The 16,462-nt window shown below is 40.7% G+C and overlaps 1 long non-coding RNA gene and 1 pseudogene across 1 annotated transcript in view; both read left to right on the forward strand.

Annotated features, from left to right (window-relative positions):
* Positions 1-16,462, forward strand: part of LOC139437268 (uncharacterized) — a 96,289-nt gene that overhangs the window by 42,199 nt on the left and 37,628 nt on the right. The gene's annotated exons all lie outside the window — the stretch shown is intronic.
* LOC101429180 (cell cycle checkpoint protein RAD17 pseudogene) lies at positions 10,728-15,555 on the forward strand (annotated as a pseudogene).

Raw genomic sequence — 16,462 nt, forward strand, 5'->3', positions numbered from 1 at the left:
AAGTAGGGTACAGGTTGCTGGGGTGGGGGAGGAAGGAGAGGAGGAATTTAATGCACATGGGTGCAGAGTTCCTGTCTGGAGTGATGCAAAGTTCTGGTAATGGGTGGTGGTGAGGAGCACAGCTTTGTGAGTGATTAATCCCACTGAATTTGTGTGTTTGGGAGTGGCTGAGGTTTATGCGTTTCCACAGTTTTTAAAAAAGGGAGAGATTAAAGTGACTATCAAGGGCAATACATGCTCTTGGACTGGATCTAATAATGGAGGAGAAAAGACCCAAAAGGACATTATTGGGACATATGAAAAAATTGGAGTATACCCTGTAATCTTTATAGCAATGTTAAATTTCTTGAACTTGGAAACTGTATTTAAGGTGGTTACTTAAGTGAATATCCCAGTTTTCAGGAAATGTATTTAGAAGTATTAAGTGTTCAAGGAACATGGTGCACACAACCTACTCTCAAATGTTTAGAAAACAGAAAGATGAATAGATAGAATGATATGGCAAATGTGGCAAAATATAAAAAGTTGGTGGCTCTGGGTATCAGGGGGAGGGTATGTTGAAGTTCTCTGTATGGGTTATTATTGTTTTTGTAACTGTCCTTTAAGTTTGAAATTATTTCAGAATTACAATTTTTTTTTTTTTAATCTTAATAGGTCTCAGTATGTGGGGAAGCAAGATGTATGGCATGGAGGAGCAAAGAAAAACTGTTTCATATGAAATATGGGTATGGGTCCAGTCAAACACGACCAGGTTTTTCTTCCCAAATTTTCCAATCAGAGTAGCCTTTGGCCACTATTGGTATTGAATGAGAAAAAAGAACAGAAGTTAAACTAATTGAATCCTTCCAGACGGAAGGAGACATAAGGAATGGGGAGAAATATGTTGCCCCCAACATTTTTCAAGGTCTCTGTGGACCCATCCAAAAATAGCCCCTTCCTCCTCACACAGTTATTCAAGGCAATTTGAACACATATCTCTTTTTCTCTCAATAAGAAAGAGCATAAACTCCCTTAACTTTAAAAAACCAAAAATTATTTTTGTTATTTAATTTTACTGGCATTTATGAACAGAGGAAACTGTGATTCTTTGAAAACTTACACATTTTTATGGCAAGTGTATCAAGGGACAGTTTAATCTATGTTCCCAAAGATAAACAAAAATCTTTAATAAGGGATTAACTGTAAAAAGAGTTAATTTATTTCAATATATAACTCTCTTAAATTTAAAAATAAAAAGACAGAAAGAATAAATAGTTGGTTTGTTCATGTTATCCAAAAATGTTTTTCTCCTTAAGAGAGTTGAATCTGCTAAGCTAAAATGTAAAACAATTACCTTTTCCTGCACACACTACATACTAGCTTGTAAAGTGGGAGATAAGGAAGGGAGATAGACCAATTTTCTAAGTTAATTGAATATTTTTTATTTGAATTTTAATTTTATGCCAAAATTTTGTACTCAGTATTTAATTCAGTAGTTGGACAGATTTTTTTTTTAGGTAACTATCCCTCAGATATTTGGGAGCTTTAGGTGGTTCTGTCTTTGTTTTAAAAGATAAAGAAATTAAAAAAACAACAATTAAAAAACCAAGAGTACAACAAAGTGATGATCCTAGGTAAGTGCCACCCAGAGAGGTTGGGGATTGTCTCATTAAGCACAGGTATTCCAGTAATAAAAGGTCCAATGGCATTAGCCTGAAGTTAGTCTACTAACTTCCAAAAAGGATGAAAAAGTAAGCACATTACCCATTCAAAATTTTTTTGGATAACACCAGGATTAATTCAACATTGATAATCAGGAGGCATCCTATATGTCTTTTGCTGAAACTAGAGTCAACCCAGGACTGGGCCAGACTAAGGAGAGAATTGCTGAGTATATTTAAAAGATGACAAAAATGTTATATTTTCTTTTAATATTTTTATAATGCATGTGTAAGTTTGTGTATATTGCTTGGTAATGAACCTGGGGATTTTATTTAGAAAAATGTGAAGGAGAGGTCTATAGTTACTTTTCCAAAGACTTTTGGAATTGTAACTCTTCCAGGCAATTTTCCAGCACCATTTATTAACCATTGTATCTTTTCCCTACTAATAAAATACTCACATTTGTATACAAATACACATAAAGACTATTTATAATAGATATGTTTGTAATAATAAAATTTAGGTATTAAATTTTTATCACTACCTAGATGTGTTCTCATTGTACTTATGCTGGTTTGGATTCTTGAGGGTTTTGAATGTATGGCTTGATATTTTCACCAGTTTGGGAAAACTCTCTGCCTGTCTTTCCTCAAATACCTTTTGCCCTATTTGGTATCTCTTCTCCTGGGATTCCAATTATATGTATGTTAGACCATTTGACTCTATCTCATATATTTCTTGTGTACTGTTCTATCTTTCCTTTATTTTTTCTCTTTGTGCTCTAGTTTGGACTTTTCTGGTGGCTTGTCTTTGAAATCACTAATTCTGTTTTCTGCTGTGTCTAATTTGTTATTAAACCTATGCAATGGATTAGGAATTTGAGATATTATAATTTTCATCTATAAAATGTCCATTTGATTCTATTTAAAAATCAATTCAAATTCTTTGTATAATTCCCCATCTCTGTTTCTTTTATCTAGCTTACATTTTCTTTAACAATTCAGGATGGTTATTAAAGTCCTTGTTTGATAACTCTGTGGTTCTGGTTCTTTTGTCCACTTTGTCTCTTAGTTTATGGGCAACTGATCCTTTTTAAAATCATTAACCCATTGGAGTTATGGAATATGTTTTCCTTCAAAGAGGGTTACATTTTCTTTTGGCAACAGAGAGACAATCAGCAGTTCCTCCTCGATTGTGAGCCTTTTAAGGCTTGTCTACTTTAGCTTTGATTTTCTGGTTTTCAACCGGATTTTCAAGATATTCATAAATCCCTCTAACTGGCCATCTTTGCAAGTATAGGGTAGCTGCTGAAATCTCTGTCAGCTCTTTATCCTACCTGCTGCTGCTTTCCATTAGGTTTCTTTGAGTTTCACTCTTCATACATACAGTTCAGGGATTAGCTCACTATTTGAGGGGGATTTGTGTAAAGTTTTGGAGGTTCACCTTCTGTGGCTCCTTCCTCTCCAGGATTAAATTCTAGCCATTGTGAAAGCTTTGAATTATCATTTCTATATCCTAAATTCAGTAGACTCTTACTTCCTGCTTGGACTCTATTTTCAGTGCTGGAAATCATTGGAAATTTCCCTTAGAGGAAATGCTGGGTAAATATGGAGTTCACCTAGTTTGCATACCTTCTTTCAAGGTTCATATACATTCTAATTTTTTTTTTTTTCTGATTTGGCTGTTCTTCAGTACTTTAGAACATTTCCCATTCCTGTACCCTCCGTTCCATAATTTTTATCTTCTGGGGAATTTATCTGACACTAGCTAGTTTGTTGTGATTGGTATTAGCACTCATTGATAGACTTTAACTTTCATTCAGAGGAACAAAACAGGACTTTACAATTTGATATGATAAATTATTTAATGACTCAAATAAATAAGGGACATTAAAATATTCCGTGTTGGAATAATTTGCAGGTTCCAGGATAAATGCTGTTTTGAATATGTATGAAAGCCTGGAAAGTACACGGCTTGTGAACCTCAGGTTCCGTTGGCAGGAAAGATCACTTTGGGGCAGCAACTTGTCCCCCGCGTAGAGACTAAACGTATTTGTACGGTGTAATGTTGACGCTTAAAAGCTGCCTTCAAGTCTGCAGTCATTACACTTTAAAAACAATTCATCCCATTGGAAGGCATTTCCAGTGAGTGCCTTCCAAGAAGCTTGGGTTAGATTCACAGAAGACTGAGACATTTAATGCCACCCAGGTGGCTGGAAGTGAAAAGTAAATATTTTCCTGTGAGTGTAGGGCCACTAACTGTTAAGATTCTAGAAGCATTCTGAAATTGGAAAGCTATGTATGTTTCAAAAATCAGACCAAAAGATGGCACCTTTTTTTTTTTTTTTTTAAAGATTTATTTTTTATTTATTTATTTAATTCCCCTCCCCTTCCCTGGTTGTCTGTTTTCTGTGTCTTTTTGCTGCGTCTTGTTTCTTGTTTCTTTGTCTGCTTCTGTTGTCGTCAGCGGCACGGGAAGTGTGGGCGGCGCCATTCCTGGGCAGGCTGCTCCCTCCTTCGCACTGGGCGGCTCTCCTTATGGGTGCACTCCTTGCGCTTGGGGCTCCCCTACGCGGGGGACACCCTGCGTGGCGCGGCACTCCTTGCGCGCATCAGCACTGCGCATGGGCCAGCTCCACACGGGTCAAGGAGGCCCGGGGCTTGAACCGCGGGCCTCCCATGTGGTAGACGGACGCCCTAACCACTGGGCCAAAGGCCGTTTCCCCAGATGGCACCTTTTGAAAATTTAGCTTGGCAAATGAAAAGCAAAAAGACAACTTCTTTACGTCAATTCCAGAAATGTAATGCAGAGTTGGGAAAAGGAAAGCTTTTGTGAAAGACCTTAAATGACATCTTAATAACAGTTTCAAGCTTGGAGGGATTTTTGCTGTTGTTGTTAAATTGTTTTGTTTTGAAAAATTGACCAAGAAATCTCATATGTCTTTTCTGGGAAAGTTGGAAACATTTTACAATGTTCTGGAGAAAGTTGCAAACAAAGCCTTTTTTTGTTGATGTAAATAACAGGATGGAGTCAGGGGATTTTTTTTTCTTCTTCATTCTTTATTTACTAGGTAAGAATAGTTATTGGCTAAGGAGGCAAAAAGGAAAACAAGGGACCAAGTCCTGAGATTTCTTACACCAATCTTGTGTTTAGGTGTAGTCAGTTGACATTCTAAAACCTGACATTAAGGTTAATTAGTTCTTCCTGTAGTGAACCAAGAGTGACCAATATATGAATTTCATAAAAATCATGCTATAGTTAGAAGTTGTAATATGAAGGAATATAATTTAACTCAGATGGTATTCATTTCCCATCCCCATATCTTGAAAGTAAGGTAATTCCAAAACATAGAAACACAATATTTAACATTTATTTAGATTGCTATTGTGGAAAATCCTCTTTGTTCTTTTACTCCTCCATATTCCTAGCTTTAAGGGTGCTTTAGGTTGATTTAAGATGATCTCTAATGAAGGAGTTTTATCTGCTAGGGAGTTCTTGCCTCACCAACCATTTTTCTGGAGCCTGAGATAAAATGAACCATTTAATATGTGCTTTTACCAACTTTGGGTACATCCTCTAAGCTTGTAGTCTTTAGAGCTCCTCTGCTCTAAGAATTGCCATGGAGTTTACATACAACCTTCTCTGCTTGTTGGAAAGGAGACTCTAAGCTTCACTTTTATTGCTCCTCCAGATTCATTCATTTTCCTTCACCAGATATACACCAAGCCCTCTTTGCCCTATCCTTCTTACTAGTTCTCAAACAATCTCGCCTCCCAGTCTGTTCTCCAGCCCACCTCTTTTTATGAAGCATTCCCAAAATGTAGTGATTTTACAGTAGGGAGAAGTGGATTTTCGCTCAATGGTTGGGGAAGGAGGAAGGAGGAAAAGAAAAGAATTTAGGGGAAATGGTGATTTTGGTCGGCAAGAAAGCAGCCTATGGAGGCACCAAACTCCTGAGGTCCGTATGGGGAGATTTGTGTGGGAGAGGCTCAGAGAGAAACATGCAGGCAATTCCCAAGAGATACCCGTGCTTACTCTGCAACTCTGCTGAGGGCTGGCTGTGTTTGCTTATTTACTAGAGATGAAATTTATTGTTCTACCCAACTCTTATTTGGAGGTAAGTAATTTTGGTATGATTTCTTTTCTGCACCCCACAAGTCCATGTTCAAACATACAAATGGATAACATCAATATATGTCTTTGTATCCCATATTGAACAATGATCAACTGCTATTTTGATGTGTTATGGGAAACCAGGACATCCCTAAATCCTCTAAGCTAGTTATTCCTGCCATACCAGATGACAAAAGCTCTTGAACTTGTCTCATAATTTTCTGCCTCTGCAGAGTTTATGATTCTGTTTTCTGCTTATAATAACTCTCCCATATATATCCACCCAACCAGCATTCTACATGTGAAAACATGTTCCTCAGAGCCTATGAGGATGCACCTGTTTTCCTAGCCTCTCTAACCTCCTCTCCCATCACCAGCACAATGAAAGAAAGGAGAAAGCTTTTGATGTCATTCTTCATGAGTCCTGTTCAATGCAACAGTCTCTTCTTAAGGGCTCTGGGCAGCTCACCTATAGCACTTGTCAACTAGGACTGGCACAGTTTCCAGTGTATTTGTGTATTCCCAGGATCTGAGTACCATGTATACCTTCAACCCACACTTAATAATCATGCATCCCTACATGGGCTAGTGGAACTGGACAGCATGGGGTCAGTTCCCAGTGCAGACACTGGGATGAGATGAACCAGAGTCCAAAACAAACAACAATATTAATGAAAGGACAAACATAAATACAGTTCAAAAGAGAAACCCTTGATGAGTTTACTTGCTGAACTAAAATGGAGTTTTATTAAAATAAGCATTCTTTTTTATAGAATTTGATCAGGGTTTGTTTTTTTATAATCCAGAAGTCTAATACACTTGCATTTTAATTACATTAGTTTTGAGAGTATTTTGTACTAATAATATTTTCTTATCAGTCAATAGAGATTGATCTTTGTAATAAGCACCAGATGTTTTTTAGGGACTCTATAATTTTCAACTTAAAATAGACACTAGAATATCAGATTGCTGCTACAATTATGGAAAATTGTAAGTGTAGACATTAATTTGGTGTGTTGCAGTGTATTACATACAGGGTAATGAACTGTAAGCCCCAATATTTAACTCTTCCCTCTCAGTCCAAAAGCATTGGCACATTTCTCTTTATTCAAGTATAGATCAAGTTTAGTAGAAAGATGGATCCAGGAATCAATGCACTATGAACTCAAGAGGTTTGTGTGACTGTTTTAGAGGCAGGAGGCCCTTTCTAGAAGATTTTGTGCTTTGGATACCACCAGTAATTGCATGCTTTATTTGGGTTGTAGGTAATCTGGGGCTGTAGTGCTCTGCAAAGGGAAAGAGAGAAGGCTGATTATGAATTTTTACCCTTTGGTCTTGAAATTCCATGTCTTCTCCGTTTATTTCCCAACACCAGCTAGTGCACTAGGACTGGAGTAAAAGGCTGAGGTTAATAAGCTGGAGAAGGGAGTCCAAAGGGTTTTCAGTGGAAGAAGTACATTCATCAGTGCTGAGAACAGCTGAGCAATAGGTCTGCATGAAGGGAAGTGTGGGAGGAGGGGCACCCGGCTTGCCTCAGTGGCAAACAGTGCGGCAAGAGGTGACACCGCCTCTGCCCACTGGGCCTAGACAAGGTGACCGCGCCTGACTAGGCCTTTGCTGCTAACGGCTAGCCGGCACCGCCCTCCCCCTTCCTATCTCCCGCCTAGCCCAGCTCTCACTTCCCCTCCCCCCTCCCTTAAACCTAATCTCTTAGTACGCTGTTTGCCCAGCAACAGCTTACAACCACCTATCAGCTTAGTAACAGTGTCAGCCTATCAAGAGTTAGCACATACTCTACTGGCCAATCACTAGCCCAATGCCAGAACATTGCCTTATATGGAAACAGCATTTGCCCTAGCCAATCAGAACCCGCCACACCACTCCCCAATCCCATAAATCTGCATCCCCTTCCGCAATAAACCAGACTTGTGCCATCAGCCTGTCTCTGCGACTCCTTCCTGGGTCGTGCGCCCTCCATGCCTTCGGAGCCCCCGAGGGAAGCCTCAGCGGCCGTACGAGGCTTTCTTCCCCACACCAGGGACCCCTCTCGTCCCACAACGGGACCCCACTCGTCCCTTAACAGGGACCCCGCTCGTCCCACAATGGGACCCCACTCGTCCTGCAACAGGGACCCCGCTCGTCCCATAACAGGGACCCCGTTTCGTCCCTCAGGGAAGGAGATGCACAGCTGAAGAAATAAAAAGGACAGAAAGAAAGACACAAGAGAGGAAACAAAGATGGGGTCAGGGGACTTCACAGCTTTTGAAGCTGAGAGCCTCAACCCTAGTTTCCCCATTGTATTTATTTGAAAGCTTAACAAGCAGCTTTGGGCTACAGGAAGCAACTTGCAACATCTACAATAAGGTAATTTACAATAACAGGAAGCAACTTAAAGAACATCTTGTACAATAACAGGAAGCAACTTGCAACATCTACAATAAGGTAATTTACAATAACAGGAAGCAACTTAGAACATCTTATACAATAACAGGAAGCAACTTGCAACATCTACAATAAGGTAATTTACAATAACAGGAAGCAACTTAGAACATCTTGTACAATAACAGGAAGCAACTTGCAACATCTACAATAAGGTAATTTACAATAACAGGAAGCAACTTAGAACATCTTATACAATAACAGGAAGCAACAAATAGGTAAGCCATTTTCCCACAACACATCAGGATGGGCTAAATGCTATAACAAAGACCTCCAGATATCCTTGGCTTAATACTCAAGAATCAATCTGCTTCCATGTGGTGCAGAGATACTTAATCTAGGATCTATAGAGCCTAAGTGTCCAAGGAGAGAATTCAGGGGTCCATGGGCTTGGATAGGAAACAATTACATATTTATTTTCTTTAACCATTTATTTTCAATAATCATTGGTTGCTTTTCATTATGAATGGGATTTGCTGCCAGGGGAAAGAGAAATGTTTGTTCCGGGCCTGTAAGCTGACAGAGATGGGGCAAGGTATTTCATGAAGAAGCCGAGATAGAAAGCCAGACAGCTGGCCCAACTCAGTTATGAATCTCGAAGGGTCAGGATGAAAAGAGAAAGCAGCAATGAATTAAAGGACAGAGTTCGAAGTTGACAGTGGAAAGCAGAACTATATATATATTCTTAAGTTATCTGAAGCTTTGCATACAGGCTGGGAGTTTTTTAAGAGCTCTTGTTTAGCTCACAGTGGGAAAGTCAGAGTGTGATAACAAGGTCAATTCATGTCCAGATTTTACCCTGGGTTTATTCAGATGACAGGATTTGCTGAGGGATGTGTTGGGGGTAACAACTTTTAGTTCCCATTCACATCAGGCAATTTTCTGAGGCTCTGGTTATTGTCTAACCATTTCAAACTATTTTTTAGTTAAATAGCAAAGAAATTCAGTCTTGCATCTTTCAGTCTGTTTTCGTGTTCCAAATGTTAAAACAAATACCATACAATGGGTTGACTAAACAAGAGGAATTTATTGGCTCACGGTTTTGAGGCTAGGAGAAGTCTAAAATCGAGGTGTCAGCTGGGCGATGTTTCCTCCCAGAAGGCTGTGGCTTTTGGGGGCTGGCTGCTGCCTGCGATCCTTGGTCATTGGCTTTCCCATCACATGGCAATGCACATGGCTGTGCCTTCTCCTTTCTCTTCCAGTTTTCCTCGACCTGCCGCGTCTGGCTGCTTGCTGTGGCTTCACTCCCTGTCTGAACTTCATTCTGCTTATAAAGGACTTCAGTCATGTGGCTTAAAGCCATGCCAGGTTCAGTGTGGCCACACTTGAATCACGTTCAAGAGATCCTATCCTCAATTATAATGCTGAGAAACTCTTTATAAAATATAATAAGGGGGAAACGGACTTTGGCCCAGTGGTTAGGGCGTCCGTCTACCACATGGGAGGTCCGCAGTTCAAGCCCCGGGCCTCCTTGACCCGTGTGGAGCCGGCCCATGCGCAGTGCTGATGCGCACAAGGAGTGCCGTGCTACACAGGGGTGTCCCCCGCGTAGGGGAGCCCCACGCGCAAGGAGTGCACCCATAGGGAGAGCCGCCCAGCGCGAAGGAGGGAGCAGCCTGCTGAGGAATGGCGCCACCCACACTTCCCGTGCCGCTGACGACAACAGAAGCGGACAAAGAAACAAGACGCAGCAAAAAGACACAGAAAACAGACAACCGGGGGAGGGGAGGGGAATTAAATAAATAAAAATAAATCTTAAAAAAAAAAAAAAAAAAAAAGAGATCCTATCCTCACCCACAGGGCCAGGGGTTGGGACCTGAACATGCCTTTTGTGGGGGATGTGATTCAACCCCCAAGTCTTATAGTTTATTGTCCACACCACAGTGTGAGTGGCCCTTCCATAGTATATAGCAGCATAAGGCTTCAGGGCTCAAATCCTTCAGTGGCTCTTGCTCCCACGCAGAGTACAAATGGAAGGGCTTACAATGCCCACCCTCTCCCTAGTAATTTCCAAGGCCCTATCTCAGAACCTCCTCTGTTCCCTCCATTTCATATCATCCTTACCTGGCTCTTGTTCTTTCTCCCAGGAAGATTCTTTTGTGTCTTTAATGTAAGAGAAGGGGATCAGTTTAGTTTTCACATAAAGGCAATATAAAGCAGGAGAAAGAAAATATTAATTAATGTAACCTGGCAGGCTACTGCCTCAGTCTCCCATTCCTGGGTTAGCAGGAACAAAGGAAACCAGCTTAAGCCAGTCCTATAGCCAGAAAAAAGGATATACAAGAAAGAGCTAAGTCAATACCAATTCAGCCCTAAATTCCATTCTGTATGTGGCAAAAGGAACAGGTAAAAGCCCAAACAGGTGGAATGTGATGGGGGGGGGGACTGTTAATCCTAAACTGGAGGACTAGCATGGGAGAGTTAGACCTCTTGGATAGGCTGTAACCTCTGAAGTATCCAGCCTATGGAGAAACAGAGGAAGGTTTGCGTGCTAGGCCTAGCAGTATAAATTGTGCCATTTTCCTTTGTTCGGCATGCCAGCCATGTTTTCTGGTTGTGCACCCCTTCTTGCAAGATTGAGAATAAATTCTTCTCCAAAATTGGGTAAGCCTTATTTTCTTCCAGAAGATTTCTCTCTTACATTTAACTCCTCACATTCTTCAAGAGTAGGCTCAAATGGCACTCAATGAGGTCTACACGAACCCCTCTATTTAAAAGAGCAAGTTTCTCTCCATTAGCCCTTCAGTCTCAAACCCACTTATCCTGCTCCATGTTTACCCATCATGCATATCACCATCTATGTTATGCTTTACCTATTATGTTTATTGTTAATTGACTGCTTCCTCCCATGATAAGCTCCAAGAGAGCAGGGATTTTAGTTTGTTTTATTCACTGATATTTCCCAAACATTTACAGATATTAGTTGAATTAATGACATCCTCCAAACTTAATGTAGAAGCCTTTGCTCTTCTTTGGGTGAACGATAGAATCAATTTTTCTGCAGTCTTAAACATTAGATAAATGATCTATCTTTTTAACACAGAGTTAGGTTAAACATGTCTGATTATGTAAGTAAGAATTCCCTAACTTTTGGGTTGAATCTACAATTCTAGCATTATAGAAGAGGAGGGAATCTTAGAGATCATCTCACTTATTCCCATGCTCCCAACTATCCATCATCCTTCAGGCTGATGTTAGTTCATAGTATAAGGCTACTCATAGGTCCCTGAACATGGAACAAAGTTTTCATCTCCATGCTCTTGTGAGCCTAATGTTCCCTGGTTTATGCCCTGTGGAATATACTGTAGCCTTACTCTTAGCTCTAACCAAGCTTCAAACTGCTCACATGTCACTTGTCTAATGAATCCCTTTATTTTTTTCTTTTAAGATTTCTTTCTTTCTTTCTTTCCCCTTCCCCCCGCCCGACCCCAGTTGTCTGTTCTCTGTGTCTATTTGCTGCGTCTTCTTTGTCTGCTTCTGTTGTCAGCGGAATCTGTGTTTCTTTTTGTTGCGTCATCTTGTGTCAGCTCTCCGTGTGTGCGGCACCATTCCTGGCAGGCTGCACTTTCTTTCGTGCCAGGCAGCTCTCCTTGCCGGGCGCACTCCTTGCTCGTGGGGCTCCCCTACATGGGGGACACCCCTGCGTGGCAGGGCACTCCTTGCGTGCATCAGCACTACGCATGGGCCAGCTCCACATGGGTCAAGGAGGCCCAGGGTTTGAAACGTGGACCTCCCATATGGTAGATGGATGCCCTAACCACTGGGCCAAGTCTGCTGCCTAATGAATCCCTTTAGTTGGATTTACTCCCTACCTTCTAGGTGCCCCTGTAGCATTTTTTCCTGCCTTGTACTTCCCATGGTCTGCTCTGCATTTCAGTTAACTGTATCTGTAAATAATTATATGGGATTACAAATTCTTAAAGTCAGAGTACTTTGTTTACCTTTGCATCTTCCATAGAGTCCTGTTCAAGTAAATATTGACAAGGCCTACAAGGGGAATCTGGGAATGGAATTGAGTAGAGATAATTTTAGCCCTGAAAGGCCAGATTTCTTCAGTTCTCTGTCCTTTTGTCCATTAGAAACCTTTATGATGGAAATTTCTTTATGATGGGTCTAACAGTTGCATTTTCTTACCTACAGAGGCATTTGAATTCCCCTTTGCCTTGGGGTTCTTTACAGCTTGTGAATAGGGCACAGTTTTATACTTACATGTGCCTTATTTATTTATCTGGCCAGCCGTACAGAGTTCATAAACATCTAATTTGATGTGAATGGACTGTCTCGTGGTCCTTCTATGATCCCCATTTCCTGGTATTCACATCCTTGTGGAAGTACACATCCCTTATTAGCTGGACTTAGTCACATCCTTCTAATAGAATACAGAAAGGGTGCTGGAATGTCCTGGTGTGGTTAGCTTATGAAAGACTATGACTTCCTGAGGCCTGATCCTGCTTAGGGCGGGGGGTTGCCCTTCACTCTGAACCCTTGCCTGGGCTCTGCACATGTCAGCCCACGAGGGTGCAGCTCCTGGAAAGTAAGGCCGACACAGCCGAGGCTGTGAGTCCATCTCGGTCTGGACGCCTTCCAGGGCTCCCTCTGCCCCTCCTGCTGACCAGCCTGCTCTCCCTGGGCTGAGCGGTGCGGGGGTGCAGGGCGCTAGCCGGGACCCAGGAAACGCTGGCTAATGGCTGCTCTCTGCTGATCCGCAGCACTACGTTAGGCAAGTTAATGCCGAGTTTAGTATTCCCTGAGCAGTGTGTGGGGCAGTGGTGGATCTGCTAGGGATATTCTTGAAGGTGTCTTCCACCTTCGACAGCTCATTTCAGGAACCTGGCGTCATCAGTAATGTACTCTAGGCTGCATACCAGGGTGGGAACTGTCAACGTTCATAAGGTCAAAAACTTCTCTTAGACCAAATGTATCTTCTACAAAGGTAACCGACTGGGCAGAGCCATCATTTGCTGATTTTTAAGAAAATACAAAAGTTTTTGCTACATTTACTGCCATATTATGAGATGTGAATAACTCAAGTCATAGAAGAAAGAATGTGCCTTCCACTTTAGAAAGTAGCAGATTTCTAGCTAAAAAAGAGAAAAGCTATGCTCTGGTAAAGGGATTCTTGACCTTTTTTGTTCCACGGACCCCTTGCCAGTCAGGTAAAAACTACGGACTCCTCAGAATGTAGCTGCAGATAGTTTTATGACACTCAACATCGGTATGTCTTTAAATTAAACTTTAGGATTATTCAAAATTGTATTTTACAACTTTCCCAGTTCAACATCTGTTCAAATGGTCATTTTCAGCAGACATTTAGAAATTAGAGTTTTTCCATGGTGTCATAAAGCCATCTCCGCCATCCTTACCAATCTTCTTGCAGGCAGTTATCCACTGAACTCAGAACATGCTACATCAAAATAAAAATCATACTAAGTCTATACTATACTGTTTATTGTTTAATAAATATATCACACCCACATCAACATGTCCCCCACAAGAATAATGCTTTTCTGAATTTTCATTTCAAGCTCACAGACTTCCTGAAATCTAGAATTAAGAACCCCTGGTCTAGAAAATTCAAAGGAATATATGTCTGAAAATGAACCATGGGTGGGTGATTATAAACCAGAAACTCAGCAAGAACTTGCTGTACATAAAAAGAAATTGAAGACGTTGAAATCTGGTTAAAAACTCAAGTCTTAGAAAGGCAACCAAAGCAGGGTGGATCTGTTTTATTAACAAGAGGTCCTCTGGTGTGGAAAGACAACTCTAAAAGTACAATCAAATGTACATGGTATCCAAGTACAAGAGTGGATTAATCCAGTTTTATTAGACTTTTAAGAAGATGATTTCAAGGACATGTCTAATCCTGAATTCAAGCTTCTATATATTTCCCTATCAATCCCAGATGGCAGTTTTTAAAGAGTTTCTCCTAAGAGCAACAAAGTACAAAAAACTACAGATGTTTGGAGATGATCTGAGAACTGATAAGAAGATAATTCTGGTTGAAGATTTTTCTAACCACTTTTATCGAGATGCTCAAACATTGCATGACATTCTAAGGAAGTATGTACAGATCAGTCAATTCCCTCTTATATTTATAATCTCTGACAGTCTCAGTGGAGATAATAATCAAAAGCTACTGTTTCCTAAAGAAATTCAACTAAACTATTCTATCTCATATTAGTTTCAACTCTGAAGCACCAACAATTATAATGAAATTTCTTAATTGAATAGTGATGATAGAAGCTAATAAGAATGGAAGAAAAATTACTGTCCCTGATAAAGCTTCTTTAGAGTTGCTCTGTCAAGGATGATCTGGTGTTATCAGAAGTACAATAAACAGCCTCCATTTTTTTTTTTCTTTAAAAGGAATGAACAACTTATGGCCAAGGAAAAAAGGAATATCGTCATTAAAATCAGATGCTGCTCTGTCAAAATCCAAAGGAAAAAGCCTGATAGGATTTCTGAAAATCAAGAGCTCCAAGCTATTGATGGCAAAGATGTTTCTCTTTTCCTCTGCAAAGCTTTGGGGAAAATGCTGTATTGTGAAAGAGCATCTTTAACATTGGACTCCTCTTGCTTTCCTCCTCATTTATCAGAGTATGAACGGGTTACATTACTTGTAGAACCTGAGGAAGTAATAGGAACGTCACACATGCCAGGAGAGTTATTTAATTTATATCTTCACCAAAACTACATAGAATTGTTCCTGGACGTAGGTGATCTTGTGGGAGCTAGTGAATTTCTGAGTTTTGCAGCTGTCTTCAGTGGGACTGGAATATACTCCGAGCATATAGTACATCTATAGCTGCGAGAGCTGTGATGCATTCCAACAAAGCCCAAGGATTTGCTCATTGTCAAGGAGGAGGTTCAAGTTTTCAACGCTTGCATAAACCCCAGTGGTTTCTGGTAAGTAAAAAGTATCTAGAGAATTGCCTTGCAGCAAAGTCACTTTTTTTCTGGCTTCTGTTTCCCAGCTTTATGCCTCCAAACTCAACTGTAGCCATACCTTGCTCTGCTAACTGCTCCATTGAGAAATCAAGCTCAGATTTCTTTTATCCAAGATGCTGGGAGGCTTCCTCCGCAGTGACACTTTGGAAGATTGAAAGTGGAGGCCCCCTGAGAGGGAGCAGGCAGTGAAGACCCCGGCGCGGTGGTGGAGACGAAGCCCTGCTTAAGGGAGGGCAGCCTGAAGAGGAAGTTCCAGCAAACCACTCGAACCCTTCAGCCCATAGCCTGCTCTTTTCCTCTGAGCCAGAGCAGTGGAGTCAACTGCCTGCCAGCCAGCCTCAGCCCTTTTCAGCCCAAGGAGACATGGAAGAAGACACATTAATAGAACACTATGAGAGAGATGAGACATAGAACCAGCCTGCCAGCCATATTGCTGCTTGACAGATTTATTTTCTTTTTATTCAGTGGTACTTGAACAAAGTTAAACTTTCCAGGTGAATTACAATTTATTAATTCCTCGCTCTTGTAGTATTTCATCACAAGCAACTAACTCTTCTGTCATCTTGAAATAAATGGAAGATCAAGCCTTCAAATAATCTCCATTTTTTTCTCTAGTATTTATTTAGTTTTGTGAGGTGTGTATAGAGAGGAGTCAGTGTGTATGAAGTATGTTTGAATGTTAGACCAAATATAAGAAAATGTGAAGGAATAATTCAGAAAGCGAAAACTTTATGTGAGGATTGTAAATATGAATTATAAAAACATTCGGGCTGCAAATATGAGTGTAAATAAACTTTGTGCCTTATTTACAGTTTCTCTATGGTCTCTAGCTTCTGAGATACCCTTTTATGTGTGGTGCAGTGGAGTATTTTAGATAGTTTTTGAAAAGTGTTTACATAATTTTATATCAAAATTAAAGTGTTGAATTAAAAAAAAAAGACGATGGCTTCCATCTTGCTAGCAGACTCTTATCTATTGCCTTCAGTGCACATATATTTTTTTAAATTATTTATTTATTTTTTTAAAAAATTACATTAAAAAAATATGAGGTTCCATTCAACCCCACCGCCCCCGCCCCCCACTCCCTCCACAGCAACACTCTCTCCCATCATCATGACACATCCATTGCACCTGGTAAGTTCATCTCTGAGCATCACTGCACCCCCTAGTCAATGGTCCACATCATAGCCCAGACTTTCTCACGTTCCATCCAGTGGGCCCTGGGGGGATCTACAATGTCCCGTAATTGTCCGTGAAGCACCATCCAGGACAACTCCATGTCCCGAAAACGCCTCCACATCTCATCTCTTCCTCCCGT

Source organism: Dasypus novemcinctus, chromosome 21 (genome assembly GCF_030445035.2).
Source record: "Dasypus novemcinctus isolate mDasNov1 chromosome 21, mDasNov1.1.hap2, whole genome shotgun sequence".
Taxonomy (NCBI): Eukaryota; Metazoa; Chordata; class Mammalia; order Cingulata; family Dasypodidae; genus Dasypus; species Dasypus novemcinctus.